The 15,949-nt window shown below is 42.3% G+C and overlaps 1 long non-coding RNA gene across 3 annotated transcripts in view; it reads right to left on the bottom strand.

Moving 5' to 3' along the window:
* The window catches only part of LOC308591157, a 46,949-nt gene that overhangs the window by 5,554 nt on the left and 25,446 nt on the right, over positions 1-15,949 (bottom strand). For 2 of the 3 annotated variants that reach the window (XR_014010002.1, XR_014010003.1), the window contains exon 1: positions 2,753-2,965. This is a non-coding gene — a long non-coding RNA (uncharacterized lncRNA). Of the gene's footprint in view, positions 1-2,752; positions 2,966-15,949 lie in introns of those variants that run through there. The other variant, XR_014010001.1, reaches the window with a different exon arrangement.

Genomic DNA, 15,949 nt, shown 5'->3' with positions numbered 1-15,949 from the left:
CCTGGTCCAGAGGAGGAGCCCCCAGGAAACAGCAGGCCAGAGACTGCAGCGCCACAGATTGCTCCAAGGACGCACTGAGGCCCTTTCAGACTCTGCTTCTGGTCTCCCTCACCTGGCCTCTGCCCTTCTTCATGCTCTGGAACTTCTTGAGGAAGGAGGTCATCGTGCAAGAGAGGAAATGGCCCACTGGTTGGTTTGCTCATTTGGAATCCCTCTGGACATAAGGACATCAGAAGAGTTCTGCCGGATCCAGCCAACAGCCCATCTAGTGCGGTATCCTGCTCTCACAGGGGCTGGCCTGATGCCTGTGGGAAACTCGCAAGCAGGATCCAAGCAAAGGGCAATTCTCCCTTCGGGAGAGTCTGGGACAGTTTAAATGGGGAAAGACACAGTTCCTCAGGCTATCCCTGACCTTCTTGCCAGCTAGGTCAGGAAGATACATAACAATTCACTCCTCTTCAGTAAGCTAGGTTGCAACAATGGCTATGGGATAATTAGTAAGCAAAAGGTCCTGACGCCTCCTCTTTAAGATTCTGGTGCCACGTTCCTTCAACCAACTGGGAATGCCATAGAACTGAAAATACAAACTAGACAGAATAATGGCACTTCCAGGATGAGTCAGGCAACCTCAGGTCAGATCACCTGCACACTCACAGGTGTGCACACTCACAGTTTCAGGAGCACTCCAGCAGGTGCCAAGAGAACTAACTTGTGACTATCTTTCTAATTAACCTCCCCTGTTTAATTTGGACCCTTATTTAGTATGCTTATTTTAGAAAGTTAGAATATTGCTTTTATATATGCCTAGAATTGGGTGTATGCTGCTGCACTTTGTTGATAAAACTTTGTTGTTTAGTCGTGTCTGACTCTTCGTGACCCCCTGGACCAGAGCACGCCAGGCACTTCTGTCTTCCGCAATTTGGTCAGACTCATGTTTGTAGCTTCGAGAACACTGTCCAACCATCTCGTCCTTTGTCGTCCCCTTCTCCTTGATAAAACTACCTTTATAATAAATTTCTTATTTTTTATATTATTTTCATGTGGACTCACCTTTGTCGTTTGGGAGGGTTCAGATACACACATTAAGGACAGCGCTCTGTGTGACTCCCACTAAAGATCCTTTGGGAGGGAGTGTGCTCTCAGGACCACATGGGTGCTGGTTTCACAGAGGCCCCATGTTAGTATGTCACAGTCCAAAGCAAGAACTTGTAGGTGCTTGGGGGGAAGCAGCAAAGTGAGATAGGGCACAACTTTTCAGGCCATCCATGACACAATGGGGACAAATTTTGTAGGAAACCCTTTGAAGGCCTTCCTTAAACAGCAGCAGTCTCTTGAAACAGAGAGAGGCAGACAACCGCTCCATGCCCTACTTGATCATACCTGTGCCAGCAAGGAGTGGTCATATGCTTTTAATAAACATGAATGCTTAAATTTCATAACAGTAATTAGAAAGAGAGTCTCATCTTAGTCATGATTAAATGGGCACAAGATGTGGGACTCAATATTCAGATGGAGGAATGGGGAAAACTATGGAAGAGTGGGATTAAATCTACAGCATGTGTAGCGATTAAAGAAAATTATATGAAAATGATGTATAGATGGTATCTCACTGTAGTCAAATTAGCAAAAATGTACAAATCTAAAGAAAATAAGTGTTGGAAATGTAAAACAACGGAAGGGATGTTTTTTCATATGTAGGGGGAATGTAAAATAGTAAGAAAAAACTATTGGGAAATGATTTATAATGAAATGAAAAAAATGTATAAAATAACTTTTGCCAAAATACCAGAAGCATTCTGTCAGGGAACTGACATCGGAGCCAGAGGCGGAGGCAAGGCTCCCAAGTGATGCTGGAGAAGGGCCCAGCAGGGAGAGAGGCAGCTCATCAGCTGGGGAAGGAAATCAGCGTAACACCAGGGATAAAGGGGGGCAGATGGGGGAATCAGCGAGAGGGCTCCAGGACTCCTCGCCGGAGACCAGCGGGGAGAGCACGGGTCCTCCGCTACCCACACCCTGCCTGCGCAGAAGACTTCCGCGCAGGGAGAGTAGGAGGAGACTTGGCGTCAAACAGCTTTTATGCTGGAAAAGGTTTAAGAAACGCCCACTGACGGATTCTGCTAGCGACTGAAACAGCCACGAAGTGAAGGGCTGTCCAGACAGAAAGGTTTAACCAGGCAACCTAGCCAGGAGTGGCGGCAACTTACGCACGAGCAACCCCTATTATCATTACACATTCCTACTAGGAATTACAGGAGTAGATATACCTAGATAACAAAAGAACTTATGTATGAGACTGCAGCCACACGAGTATTGCTTGCACAACATTGGAAAGAAGGTGTCCCAACCAAAGTAGATTGGCAAGTTAAATTAATGGAATATGCTGAAATGGCGAAAATGACAATGAAACTAAGAGAAAGAGAGGGCAACGAATTTAAGGAAGAATGGAAGGACTTTATTGCATATATACAGAAGAAATGTACACAGGTTAATACATTGGCAGGGTTCTAGGACTACTTGTAATTACATTATGAATGAACAATAATTTTAATAGTTTTTATTTTACACTGGACATGTGGTATGTTGATAAACATTGGAACCAAGAAAGGGACTAGGGGGAAGTCAACTTTTTTGTTTGATACTGAATTTGTATTGATGTTTTATTTTTGTTATATTTGGAAATTAATAAAATATTTATAAAAAAGGAAAGAGTCTCATCCTAAACCTGATGCATTATCAGACAGTTTATCCTCACCTTGCAAGCTCCTTAATTAAGTTTGCCAAGTGCCTCTTGTCTTCAGGACATAAATCCTTTAGAGAAGCACTCTTCATTCCTACTTTGTCAGGGACCTGAAAATTAAAACCAGCATTTTAAAAAGCAATCATTAACATGGAAGAAGTGTTTCTGAATCTACAATAAAGCCACAGGCTGTATATTCGGCCCCAGGTGAATTAAGAACTAGAGAACACAAGTTTTTAAACAATAAAAAACCAACCAATTTGCCCCCTTTTTAATCCTTATTAATGATGTTATTTATTAATTGGTTGACAATGCAGTTTTTCCAGGAGCAAGACTGCTGTGCCCAAGGTGCTATTGACAAAAGTGTACAAAAGTCAACCCATGAATATATCATATAACTATCAATACAATATGTGTGAATGTTAAAGGCTACCTTGCTAAATGCAGTAGTATGGGGGAAATGCTTACAATAAAAAACAGTTTATCATTTCAATAAATGCTATTCAAGGTTTAAAATGCTTGATTTCCCCCCCTCTGTGGTTATTTCAGAATTCAGCATTTAGTTCACTATCAATCCGGTGCAGTTCACAATTCAACATGCATTCGACGGCTCAGTCAAAGCTGATGCTGCTCAAAGACTTAAAAGGAGCTCCAAAACCCTCACAGTCGATAGAACTAATGTGCCTGCCATATCAACCCCACTTTGCTACTGTGCAGGGACTAAAGGAAACTGAAAACCTCAGGTTACTGCAGCAATGAAAATGTCACTGCCAGTGCTTTGGTCATCCTCCCTTACTGTAAGAACTGGCTAACTTTGCACTCCTTGTCCGCCAGAGGGCATTTCATGCTACATGCACAGTTCCCTTCAGCTCTGCATGAATGTAACCGCTAAGTCTTGAATTTTCACAGCTAATACAATGTGCACCTTCAGAGAGCTGAGTTGGGAGTCTTCCATTATATTCTCAATTTCAGTCGTGTAATAGCACCTTTCTCCACAGTGACTAACACAGCAGCAGAACAAAAATACTGAGAATGAGCTAGAAATTACTGGACTACGCAGAGATGAAATCCAAGAGTAATTAATGACTAATGCTTGAACAAAATGGTGGTTTAGAGGTTCGGGAAGGATCTTTGCAGAGAAGGTCCCAATGTACAACCTGCCTCACCTTGCACAATCACACCAGCTGCTGCCGCTACCGCTAACCTGCTGGAGCAAACTCAACAGAGCCTAAATTTAAAAACTGTTTCAACACAAACACATACATACACAATACAGACATGCATATAAGCATGGGTATTTGTGTCTCTGCTTTGTGCGTGAGTTAAAAACAACCATCCATTTCTCTGGTGACATGACAACAACTCAACCCTCTAATAACTAGTATAGGGTGATCCTACAGCACAGGGCCCCAGCCCCATAGCTGTACTCTTGCCAGGACAAGAAGAGCTCAACAAGGAGGCAGCAGCAGTAGTTCTTCATCCTGCTGCATCCATTTTGTACAAGAAGGGGAGAAGGGTACTTCTTCAGTCAGCCTTACAAATAAGTCAAAAAGTTACTAGGCTGCAATATTTGTTTTGCCCCCTCCTCCAAAGTCAGCATAAAAAGTGCCTTCTTCCATGACGGATGGTGGAGGAGAGACACTCTGATAGTCCACTGTGTTTTTTGTGCTGACTGTAGGTGAGGTAAGACTACAGTGGTGCCTCGCAAGACGAAATTAATCTGTTCCGCGAGTCTCTTCGTCTTGCGGTTTTTTCGTCTTGCGAAGCAGGGCTATTAGCAGCTTAGCGGCTATTAGCGGCTTAGCAGCTATTAACGGCTTAGCGGCTTTAAGAAAAAGGAAACAAACTCGCAAGAACTCGCAAGACGTTCCGTCTTGCGAAGCAAGCCCATAGGGAAATTCGTCTTGCGGAACAACTCAAAAAACGGAAAACTCTTTCGTCTTGCGCGTTTTTCGTCTTGCGAGGCATTCGCCTTGCGAGGTACCACTGTACTCTTCCTTTACAGTTAGCCAAGAAATCAAGTGAGCTGGCTGCTCAGTAACCTGCATGAAAATCCTGGTAGCCTGTGGCTACGAGGCAAGTCATCAAATACAAGGCAGTCTTCAGTTATTTTAGAACCCATCCCTTTCACCTTTTGAGTCTTTGAACACATGGATGTCTTCATCCCCTTAGGTGCCACTTTACATTGGCCAAAGGCTAACAACACAATGCTTTTTTCCCCTCTGAAGAGCTTGCCATTTCTTGCCAACAGAGGCCTGTGGCACAGATCACAAAGAATGAACAAAGGGTATGTATCTCTTCTATGTGATGCCTCTTCAAGAGCATGACTGGGAGTTGTGGCTAGACATTACCAAGAAAACATGCCCTTCTGGGTCCAGCTACTCCTTTCAAAGAAGTCTTCAAAAGCTAATAAAATTATTATTTTAAGCCCTCTTTGAAATGGATAGCAGCGATCAACCTGTATCGAGTGATGTTTCTTACAACCCCAGGCATTAAAAGAGCTTCATTCAAACCTTTTGATTTGTGTTTAATTTAAACAAGCTTTTCACTCAAAACACTTCAAGTTAACAGCTGCAGGTTACATCTGCGAAAACTTTCTCCGCACTTCTCAAAAAAGGATGGCTAGTTCCAAAGGCAACAGCTCACTCCCTACATTCACACCAAATAGATGCTCTCCCATTACGTTTGAGAGAAGCACCCATTGCAGGTACCCTGAGTCAAGTAATTTCTGCAAGACATATCCTTGGTGGACGCTATGCATAGGCCTTTTAAAGGAGCAGCTTTTTCAAAATCATGAAAAACATGAAGGAAAGCCTGGTTTGCAGGACTGTCCCAAAACACACTGGGGAACACTGCACTCCCAACGATATTCACTAATTCACCAGCATGAAATATATGACTGGCAGATTATCTGCCTAGGTATCAAGAGGAAGTCATACTTTTTTTAAAAAAAGGCACATTGAGAGAACACATTTAAGTCTTAACAAGCTTCAGGAAAAGGGAGGGCACTCCCTGAAAGCCGGTGGCAGCAACCAAACAGCTAAGCAGGGGCGAAATGATGGAGATATAGCATGGAATAAGGAGATCGTCTGAAGAGAGAAGTCAGTAACGCACCCAGCACACAGATGCAGGTGGGAACCAAATCTCATCTCAGCCACAAATTCAGCTGGCAACCTTCAAAACCCACGTCTCAAACCCCACTCCATTCACAATATAGGGACTAATACATACAGAGTTGTTGTAAGGTTTGCAATATTACACGCACAGCTCTGCACTGTATGTTGTTGTGTAAGTGATATAAGTGTAAGTGATGCATTACTCCAATGTAGGAGCAGCACACAGACCAGAAGGGTGGCTAAGCCAAGCCAGAAATGGCTGACAGCTCTTTAAGCCATGGAGAGAACTTTGCTAAAGGACGTACAGAGCAGAATGAGAGGCATGACATTGCCATGAGGGGAGGAGGGCGTAAGGCTGAGGCTACCAACTGCTTGTTTATGCAATCTCAACCATGCCAGGAGGTCATTCTGCTTTGACCAAAGCTAGGTTAGCACAGTCTTCTTCTCTATGTTCTGGCGTTTGCCGGTACTTTGTGCAGAGAACAGCACAGTAAACAGCTTGGCTTCCTCTTCACCTTGACATTTGAGGTGGAATCTGGCAGCTGAAGCAGCATCGCAAAACAAGGAGGATTTACCAAGCCACCAAGATCCACAGGATTCAGGCAGAAATGCCCCTTTTTTCACTTCTGAGGTTATGCAACAAACTCTCAGAAAGAATCGCGCACAAGGACGGAGAAGATACAGGCAAAAAACAATTCACCGCAGTTTCTGCACTTACTCTCCAGGAAGGTCTGCCTGGTGACAACATTAACAACCTTGCAGCACCAGGCTAATAGGGAGGGGATTCCGTGGATGCCACAAGAACCACAACTGGTGACCCCAGATGTATCTCCTCCTTGGAGCTGGATGAAATGGGATTATAATGCTTACTGCTGTTTCTGTATTTATTTTTGGAGGAACAATGTTGAACGCAGCAGGTAGAGATTGAGACACTTAACCTCATAGTTGTGAGTTGGAGCCTCACATTGGGCAAGAGACTCCAGAATTGCAGGGGTTAGATCAGATGTCTCTTGTGGTCCCTTCCAACTATACAATCCTATGATTCTATGTACCTGAAAGTCTTTTAATCATCTGCAGTTTTCTAAATACCCAGAAATGTTTGTTTCTATTAGGCAACACATAGAAGGAAGGAAGGAAGGAAGGACTGGGATTGGCCCCTACAGCACCTCCAGCCTAGATGCTTAGACCTTTTATTTCTTCGGGTAGTTTTTTTAAAATGCATTTTTTTTATTAAAGATTTCTTGGTTTACAAAAGTATGTGCAATATCTCTTTTTTTCAAGTTACATTTTCTACAGATCAGCTTCATTTGTTGAGACATTTGTGTTAGGGGAAAAAAGGGGGGAAGAGGTGGAGGGGCCATAGTGGGTGGGGGTCGGGTGGTAGTCTTTCTATTTTACTTAATGTATGTGTGGGGTTTTGTGTCAGCGTCGTTTGTGCAGGTTCTCGTTGCTATTTGCTTGTGTTCCTTTGGTGGAGAGTGAAGTTGGGGTTGGCCTAGGGCATGGGTAGGCAAAATAAGGCCCGGGGGCCAGATCCGGCCCAATCACCTCCTCAATCTGGCCTGCAGGCGGTCCAGGAATTAGCGTGTTTTTACATGAGTAGAATGTTGCCTTTTATTTAAAATGCACCTCTGGGTTATTTGTGGGACATAGGAATTTGTTCATATATTTTTTCAAAATATAGTCCAGCCCCCCACAAGGTCTGAGGGACAGTGGACTGGCCCCCTGCTGAAAAAGTTTGCTGACCCCTGGCCTAGGACATGGGTAGGCAAACTAAGGCCCGGGGGCTGGATCCGGCCCAATCACCTTCTAAATCCGGCCCGTGGACGGTCCAGGAATCAGCGTGTTTTTACATGCGTAGAATGAGCCCTTTTATTTAAAATGCATCTCTGGGTTATTTGTGGGGCCTGCCTGGTGTTTTTACATGAGTAGAATGAGCCCTTTTATTTAAAATGCATCTCTGGGTTATTTGTGGGGCATAGGAATTCGTTCATTTTTTTCGTTCAAAATATAGTCTGCCCCCCCCCCAAGGGACAGTGGACCGGCACCCTGTTGAAAGTTTGCTGACCCCTGGCCTAGGGTGTTGTTGCTTGTTTGTGATTGGCTGTGGTGAACTTTGTTTTCATGTGTGAGTGGGGTGGGTGGATGTTTTTGAATCAGGTTAGCAATATTGATTCGTATGCTGTTGGTGGATTCTCGTCGTTGTCTTGTTGGGCTGTGATATGATAAAGGGGAGCCATACAGGGGTAAAGGCATCTTCTTCTATTTGTCCCTTAGAGAGACATGTTACAGATAAAATACCTGCTACACACCCTCAACCCTTGGGATAGGGTGGGAAACAAAACAATAAAAATAAATTGAGATATCAGTTCTTTTCTGAAATAGTGCTGTACTTTCCGTTTGCACCACCCAATCAAATCACATCTTGATTTATGACTCAGCTACACCAGCCCAGCTGGGCAGCAATTGGGCAACAGTTCCTCTTTGGAAACAAGGGATTTCACACTTTCCAATTTGCCCTGTAAAACAGATCGGCCTCAGGGAAAAGAAGAACTAGATGACTAATTGGTTTAGTCGCTCCAGGTTTTTAAACTAATATATACTATGTTATTATAATCGTCATCATTGGAGGGGGTGAGCTAACATGTAATATTCTCTTTCTGTGATCCCTGCTTTGTTGTTTTATAACCCACTATTGCTTCTTTAGACAGAGGCCCATTAGTCATAGCTATAAATTCAATAAAGGCAGCGTAAGGATGCACTTTTACAGCAGCTCCTATACAACTGAAGTTTACATCTTCCACTTTAGTGACTCTGTAATGTATTCAAAAGGAGCACTGCTCACACTGCAGGCATAAACTGCTGCTGTCTGAGGGGACGATCTTTAACTCTCCGCCTCAATCTCTCACACAGCCTTGGTTCTGCCCACGAGGAGAGGGCAGTTCTGATAACTTGAAATGCTCTTTGCAAAAACATTCTGCTAGAGGGATGGTAACTTGCTGGGTAGAGTACATGGCTGGCACAAAGAAGGGTCGAGGCTTAAAACTGTAATGGCGGTCCTCTTCGAGCTCTGAAGAGGGGCTCCGCGGAAAAGGGTCGTTCGCTGCGGCATAGCGACGACCCATCAAGATAAACCACGGGTAGAGGGAGCCCGTGGCCGTGGGACTCGGCGGGCACCAGAAGCTGCTCCGAAAACACAGAAGGGACCCCGTAAGGAGACCCGGAGTGAAGGAGGGGTAGCGGTGCTGTGAGTTCATCGCTCTTTCCGCGGAAGCGAAGCCGCGCGGCTGTTACAGATGAGCGCTGATCCTTCTTCCTAAAATCAACGCTAAACTGCAAGCAACATACCCGTGAGTAAAGGGGTTTAAAATTTGGCAGAAGAAATTCGGTAAATTTGGCTGAAAGCGGGAGACGAGAAAAGGGAAGTCCGTCTTCCGACATTGCTGACAAGATCAAAGCAAAGCTTTTAAAAACGGAAGCGTTTAAATCGGGACTGTGGGAAGCTTAAACTTTTTCGTGCTATAAGATCTGCTTATTTTACTGAGCTGAAGGTGGAAATGGACATTGACTGAAAGAAGTAGTAAATGGTGACTTTCCTCCTATCTTTTTTCTCCTTTGGGCTGTTTTTTTAAAGAGCCAGATTGTCGGGCTGCCAGAGAGAGGGACTGTGTCAAACTGCGGAAACAGTTGCAAAACTTTGTTGAAACGTAACTGTTATATTTGAGCAGAAAAGACTGAATGGGATACTGTTACAAGCACCTTTCATGAAACTTTGTTGATCTATAAAAGGTGCTTTGGGAAACTTTGAGTTTAAGAAGGGACTTTTGGACTAATGAATCTACTGTTTTGAAACAATTTGGAACTTTAATGGCGGATTACTTCCTTCTTTGTCTTTGAAACCTGGTGGTACTCCCCCTACAGGGCTTTCGGATTATAAAATCCTGGGAACTGACTTTTGTTTTGAATTCCATCTCACTGGTTGTTTACTTCTGAATTTGCCTTTCCCATGGAACAATAGACAATTTGACCTTGAACATTGACAGATGTGTAATGAGTGGTGCAGGGAGAACAAGAGCATCTAAAGCAAAGGAAACTAAAGAGGCTAAGGAAAAAGAAAAGGAAAGAAGACAATTCGTACAAACAACGTTGACCCAAGGACGCCGTTCGTCGGTTCCAGCTGTACTGGTGACTCATAGAGAACAAGGGGAAACAACTGAGAAGTCCACTGAGGAAGATATGGCAGCAGGTGGGTCAGATACACTATTAAAACAAATATTGGAGCAATTATCAAGTTTAAACCAGAAGGTGGACGACCAGTCTGTGAAGATAGATAAAGCAACTTCCTCGATTCAAAAATTGACTGACCAAGTTTCCCAGCACACGCAAGCCATAGAGAAATTGCAAGGAGCAACAGCGGAAAATCGGGAATTAGCTGGAGAAGCAATCCAGAAGGTGGGAGTTTTACAAAAAGAGGTTGAAGAAATAAAAGGAGAAGTTAGGCCCCTGCACAAACAGGTGGGTGAACAACAAGTCTATCTGTCAATGGTGGAACTGAAAAACCGCGAGAGCAACATCAAATTGAGAGGCATCCCGGAACTCGAGCAAGGAGACTTGATTGGATACTTAACACAGGAATTCTCGAAGTTCTGGGGTTTAAAGGAAGATACAGATTTCAGGATAGTCTCGGCATATAGACTGGGAAGACTGGTAAGGAAAGACAGATCCAGAGACTGTTTGATAATTTTAAGAACAAAGGAAGAGAGAGACAAGATCCTAGGCCTTCATTTCAAAAAAGCAATTGAAATACAAGACAAAAGGGTGGAAATTTACAGAGATATCCCGAAGCAACTGCTGGACCTTAGAGCCACCTATACAGAATTAGCAAAATTGCTGAGACACAACGCAATTCCCTATAGGTGGGAGTTTCCACAGGGATTATCCTTCACCTACAAAGAAAGGAAGGTTAAAATAAGAACACCTGAAGATAACCAAAAGTTCCTTCACGACCACGGAGAAGATCTCCAAAAAGGAGCGGATTGGCTTCCAGGTTTACCAGCACCAATACTGCCCGGAAGTGGGCCAACGCCTACACCCTCGGGATCTGAGAAAAAGGAAGACACCCCATCTTAAGAACATTTTAAATAGAACAGGATGTCTCTACAGCTACTTAGTTGGAACATAAATGGCGGGAATTCTCCGGAAAAAAGGAGAAGGATATTTCATATCCTAAAAAAAGAACAATTGGATGTAATATGTCTGCAAGAAACACATGTGACTAGGCTCCACAGGAAAGTATTAATCAATAAAAGACTTGGCCAAGAATTTATCTCATCAGATAAAGTTAAAAAAAGAGGTGTTGTAATTTATGCAAAGGAGAACCTGTCGCCAAAATTTTTATTCAAAGATGATCATGGAAGAATTCTCGCAATTGAAATCCAAACACAAGGGGAAAAGATTTTGATACTAGGAGTTTATGCGCCAAATGATGGAAAATCAGAATTCTACAAGAAGCTGCATGAGACAATGTTGGACTATTTGGACTATGCTAATATCATTGTGATGGGAGATATGAATGGGGTGGTGTCTACAAATATGGACAAATCCCAAAATCAAAACTTAACAACAGACGGCAGACTCCCTAAAACCTTTTTTGAAATGACAGACAATATGGACTTGATTGACATCTGGAGGACAAGGAACCCCTTGGGTAAAGAAGGAACCTTCTATTCTGAGGCCCACTTGTCATGGACACGAATCGACCAAATTTGGATATCTAGAGGGCTGGCTCCGAAAACGAGAAAAGTGGAAATCTGCCCAAAAACCTGCTCTGACCATAATGCCTTAAAAATGGAACTGAGACTTTTTCCAACTGGATCCTTCAGATGGAGAATGAATGACACCTTGTTAAGAGATCAAGAGATTGTGAAGAAGGCCCAAAAAACACTAAAGGACTACTTTGAAATAAATTTGAACACTACGGTGGAGAAAAGAACAATCTGGGACGCAAGTAAAGCTGTAATGAGAGGGTTTCTGATTCAACAGAATTCGATAAAAAGAAAATATTGGAATGGAAAAAAAGAAAAAATTTTAGAGAAAATAAGTGAAGGAGAGAAAAAGCTGAGAATTAAACCAAAGTCAAAAGAGGTGCTAAGAGAGATCAAATTTCATCAAGCACAATATTCGAAACTGATCAATCAAGAGATTGAGTGGAAAATCAAACAAATGAAGCAGAGATCGTTTGAATCAGCAAATAAATGTGGAAAGTTGCTGGCTTGGCAATTGAAAAAAAGACAAAAGTTAAACACGGTTACAAATTTGGAGATTCAAGGAAAAATAGTTCAGAAACCAGAAGAAATAAGAAAGTGTTTTCACAGATATTTCAAAGAGCTCTACGCACAGGGGCCTCAGAAAGAATCGGAAATGGACCAATTTTTGGAAACAAATGGACTACCTAAAATAAGTCAAGATAAAAGATCAATTCTTAACAGCAAAATAACTCAACAGGAAATTGAAGGTGCCATCCAAAACATGCAGCTGGGCAAATCTCCAGGCCCGGACGGGCTCACCTCCAAATATTATAAAACTTTGAAGGATTTCTTGATACAACCGTTGTTGGAGGTTTGTAACCAGATCATGGAGGGGAGGAAGGCACCGGAAACGTGGAAAGAAGCATTTATCACATTGATTCCTAAGTCAGAAAGGGAAAAGACTCAGCTTAAAAACTACCGTCCCATCTCACTCCTGAATGTGGATTACAAAATTTTTGCAGACATTTTAGCAAGTAGACTTAAAAATGTATTAAATGAAGTAATTCACAAGGACCAAGCAGGCTTTCTCCCTGGTAGACATATGTCGGACAATACCAGGAACATTATTGATATATTGGAGCTGTTGAGAATTAGAAACACAAGGGCTGCCTTAATCTTTATTGATGCGGAGAAAGCATTTGACAACATTTCTTGGATGTTTATGAAGAAGAATTTGAAAGGGATGGGAGTGGGACGGGGGTTTGAAAATGGATTAGAAGCAATTTATGCAGAACAAAAAGCTAAATTGATAGTGAACAATGTGGTATCGGAGGAACTTCGAATTGAAAAAGGGACACGACAGGGGTGCCCTCTATCCCCTCTGCTATTTATTTCTGTTCTGGAGGTATTGCTGAATATGATTAGGGAGGACCAGTTGGTGCAAGGTATAGTGGTCGGAGCGAAACAATACAAACTGAAAGCTTTCGCAGATGACTTAGTCTTGACATTACAGGAGCCAGAATCTAGCACAAAAAGAGTTTTGGAACTTATCCTGGAGTTTGGTCGGGTGGCGGGATTTAAGTTAAACAAGCAAAAAACTAAGGTTTTGGTTAAAAATCTGACACCTACAGAGATAGAGGGGTATCAGAAAGAGACAGAGTTAAGTGTGGTTAAAAAAGTGAAATACCTGGGAGTATCCTTGTCCACTAAAAATTTAAATCTTTTCAAAGATAACTATGAAAAATGTTGGTTGGAAATCAAAAAAGACTTGGATATATGGTCAAGATTGAAACTTACCTTGTCAGGCCGAATCGCAGCTATAAAGATGTGTGTTTTGCCAAAAATGTTATTCTTATTTCAAACCCTTCAGGTCGTGGACAGAATGGAATGCTTTGGAAAATGGCAGAAGGATATCTCTAAGTTTGTCTGGCAGGGCAAAAAGCCCCGAATAAAATTTAAAATACTAACTGACTCAAAAGATAGAGGGGGGTTTGCCCTGCCGGATTTAAGGTTGTATTACGAAGCTGCAGCCTTCTGCTGGTTGAAGGATTGGTTTCTGTTGGAAAACACCGATGTCCTAGATCTGGAAGGGTTTGACAATGTGTATGGTTGGCATGCATATTTGTGGTATGACAAGGCGAAGATTCACAAACTGTTTAAAAACCATATTGTCAGAAAATCAATTTTTGCTGTCTGGATGAAGTATAAGGATCTATTAGAAAGTAAGACCCCGAGGTGGTTATCACCTGTGGAAGCTAAGATTTCTAAAAAAAAGGCCCAATATGGAGGCCTATTGGCCAAAATATTGGGAATTGATTGAAAGAGTTGGAGATAATTGGAAGCTCCAAAGCCAGGACAAACTAAAAGGTAAGGTGCGAGATTGGTTACATTATGCTCAAATTCAAGAGGTATTCAAAATGGATAAAAAAGTGGGTTTCCAGTTGGAGAAATCGAAACTGGAGACGGAGTTACTAGAACCAAGGACTAAGGTACTTTCGAGGATGTATGACTTGCTGCTTAAATGGAACACACAGGATGAGACAGTTAAATCTGCTATGATAAAATGGGCACAGGATGTAGGACACAACATTATGTCTGAGGACTGGGAAAGGTTATGGAACACCGGTATGAAATTCACGGCATGTAGTGCCTTGAAAGAGAACATTATGAAAATGGTATACCGGTGGTACATGACCCCAGTCAAGTTGGCTAAAATATATCATCTTTCTGATAATAAGTGTTGGAAATGCAAGGAGGCAGAAGGGACATTCTTTCACCTCTGGTGGACCTGCCCGAAAGTAAAGACCTTCTGGGAAATGATACATAATGAGCTGAAAAAGGTATTTAGATATACCTTTTCTAAGAAACCAGAGGCCTTTCTCCTGGGCATGGTGGACCGGAAGGTGCCAAAGAAGGACAGAACCTTGTTTATGTATGCAACCACAGCAGCTAGGATTCTCATCGCTAAGTTCTGGAAAACACCAGATTTACCCACACTGGAGGACTGGCAAACGCAGTTGATGGACTACATGGAGTTGGCAGAAATGACTGGCAGAATCCGAGATCTGAGCGAAGAAACAATGGAGGAGGACTGGAAAAAATTTAAGGACTATTTGCAAAAACATTGTAAGTTGTTTGAATGTTAAGATAGCGCACGATTAAGAAACATTATGCTTCTGCAATTTATTTTAAGCAAATGATAAAGTAAGCATTGATGGAAAAAAAACGAGACATATTTGAAACAAAATATTATGTTTATTAAGAGTCTTAAAATTAAATTACAAACTTTTGAAATTGGTAACATAATATATATAAAGGTATAATAAGATGGGAAACAAGATAACAAATTGCTGAACTGGCTAGAACAATGAATGCAATGCTGAGAGGATGTGAGGAGGTCCAAAAGTGAACTGTTGAAGGACGTTAAGGAAAGTTTCATAATATTTTCTTTTTCTTTGTTTATTTTTCCTCATATACATATATGAAAAAAATGTTTCTTGTATGTTGCCATGTAAACAAATTTGTTAACCTATGAAAAGAAACGCAATAAAAAATCTTTTAAAAAAAACAAAACAAAGTAGTAGTGTTCTATGTTATAAACGCAGCACTGCTACTTGTTTCTTTTTGTTTTCCAATATATTTCTTATTAGCAAGAAACAAACAAACACGTGTGTGTGTGTGTGTGTGTGTGTGTGTTGCAAGCAATTTTTTATTCTGAAAGTGTTGCCCAGAGAAAAAGGTTTGAGAACCACTGCCCTAGACAGCCACAGCTGGTGGAAGATAGCAGCCTTGGTGAACCAATGTCTGGCCCAATAAAGGGAAGCTTCTCAACAGAGAATGTGGAAGCTGATCACTGAAGAAGCTTGTCTTTGCCCCAAAGAGAAGAGAGACCTGCTGGGAGGAGGCAGCAAATCTCCAAAGAGAAGCACTGGGACACCTTGCCAGCCAATCTACCCCCCCCCCCGGTTGCCTTCCAGCCCCAAATAAGAGGAGCAGGAAGACATGCCTCTTTTTGACAAATCCCTTGCAGCTGCCTGTTCATGCTGAAAGGCAGCTCATCTGTCACAACACTATACACAGCTGCAAGAACAGGCAATGACGGAGGTGTATCCAGAGTTCTGACTCCCTAAAAGAAGCTTTTAATCCTTAGGCACTGTGACAGGAACTGGTCCTACTTGCTCCATTCTGGCCCCAGGCTTGCAAGCGTTAATCTAGCCACAGTTACAAATGCTGAAGTAAATTTTTAGATGCCTGGACAAGGAAGATTTTTCAAGGCCTGCACAATTACTTTATCTTTGCACCTTGAACGCCACAATGATTGCACGAGAAAAGAAGAGGGGAAAGGCTTC

The sequence above is a fragment of the Podarcis bocagei genome (assembly GCF_964188305.1).
Source record: "Podarcis bocagei genome assembly, chromosome: 7".
NCBI classification, from domain to species: Eukaryota; Metazoa; Chordata; class Lepidosauria; order Squamata; family Lacertidae; genus Podarcis; species Podarcis bocagei.
This window is presented reverse-complemented; position numbering and strand designations above follow the sequence as displayed.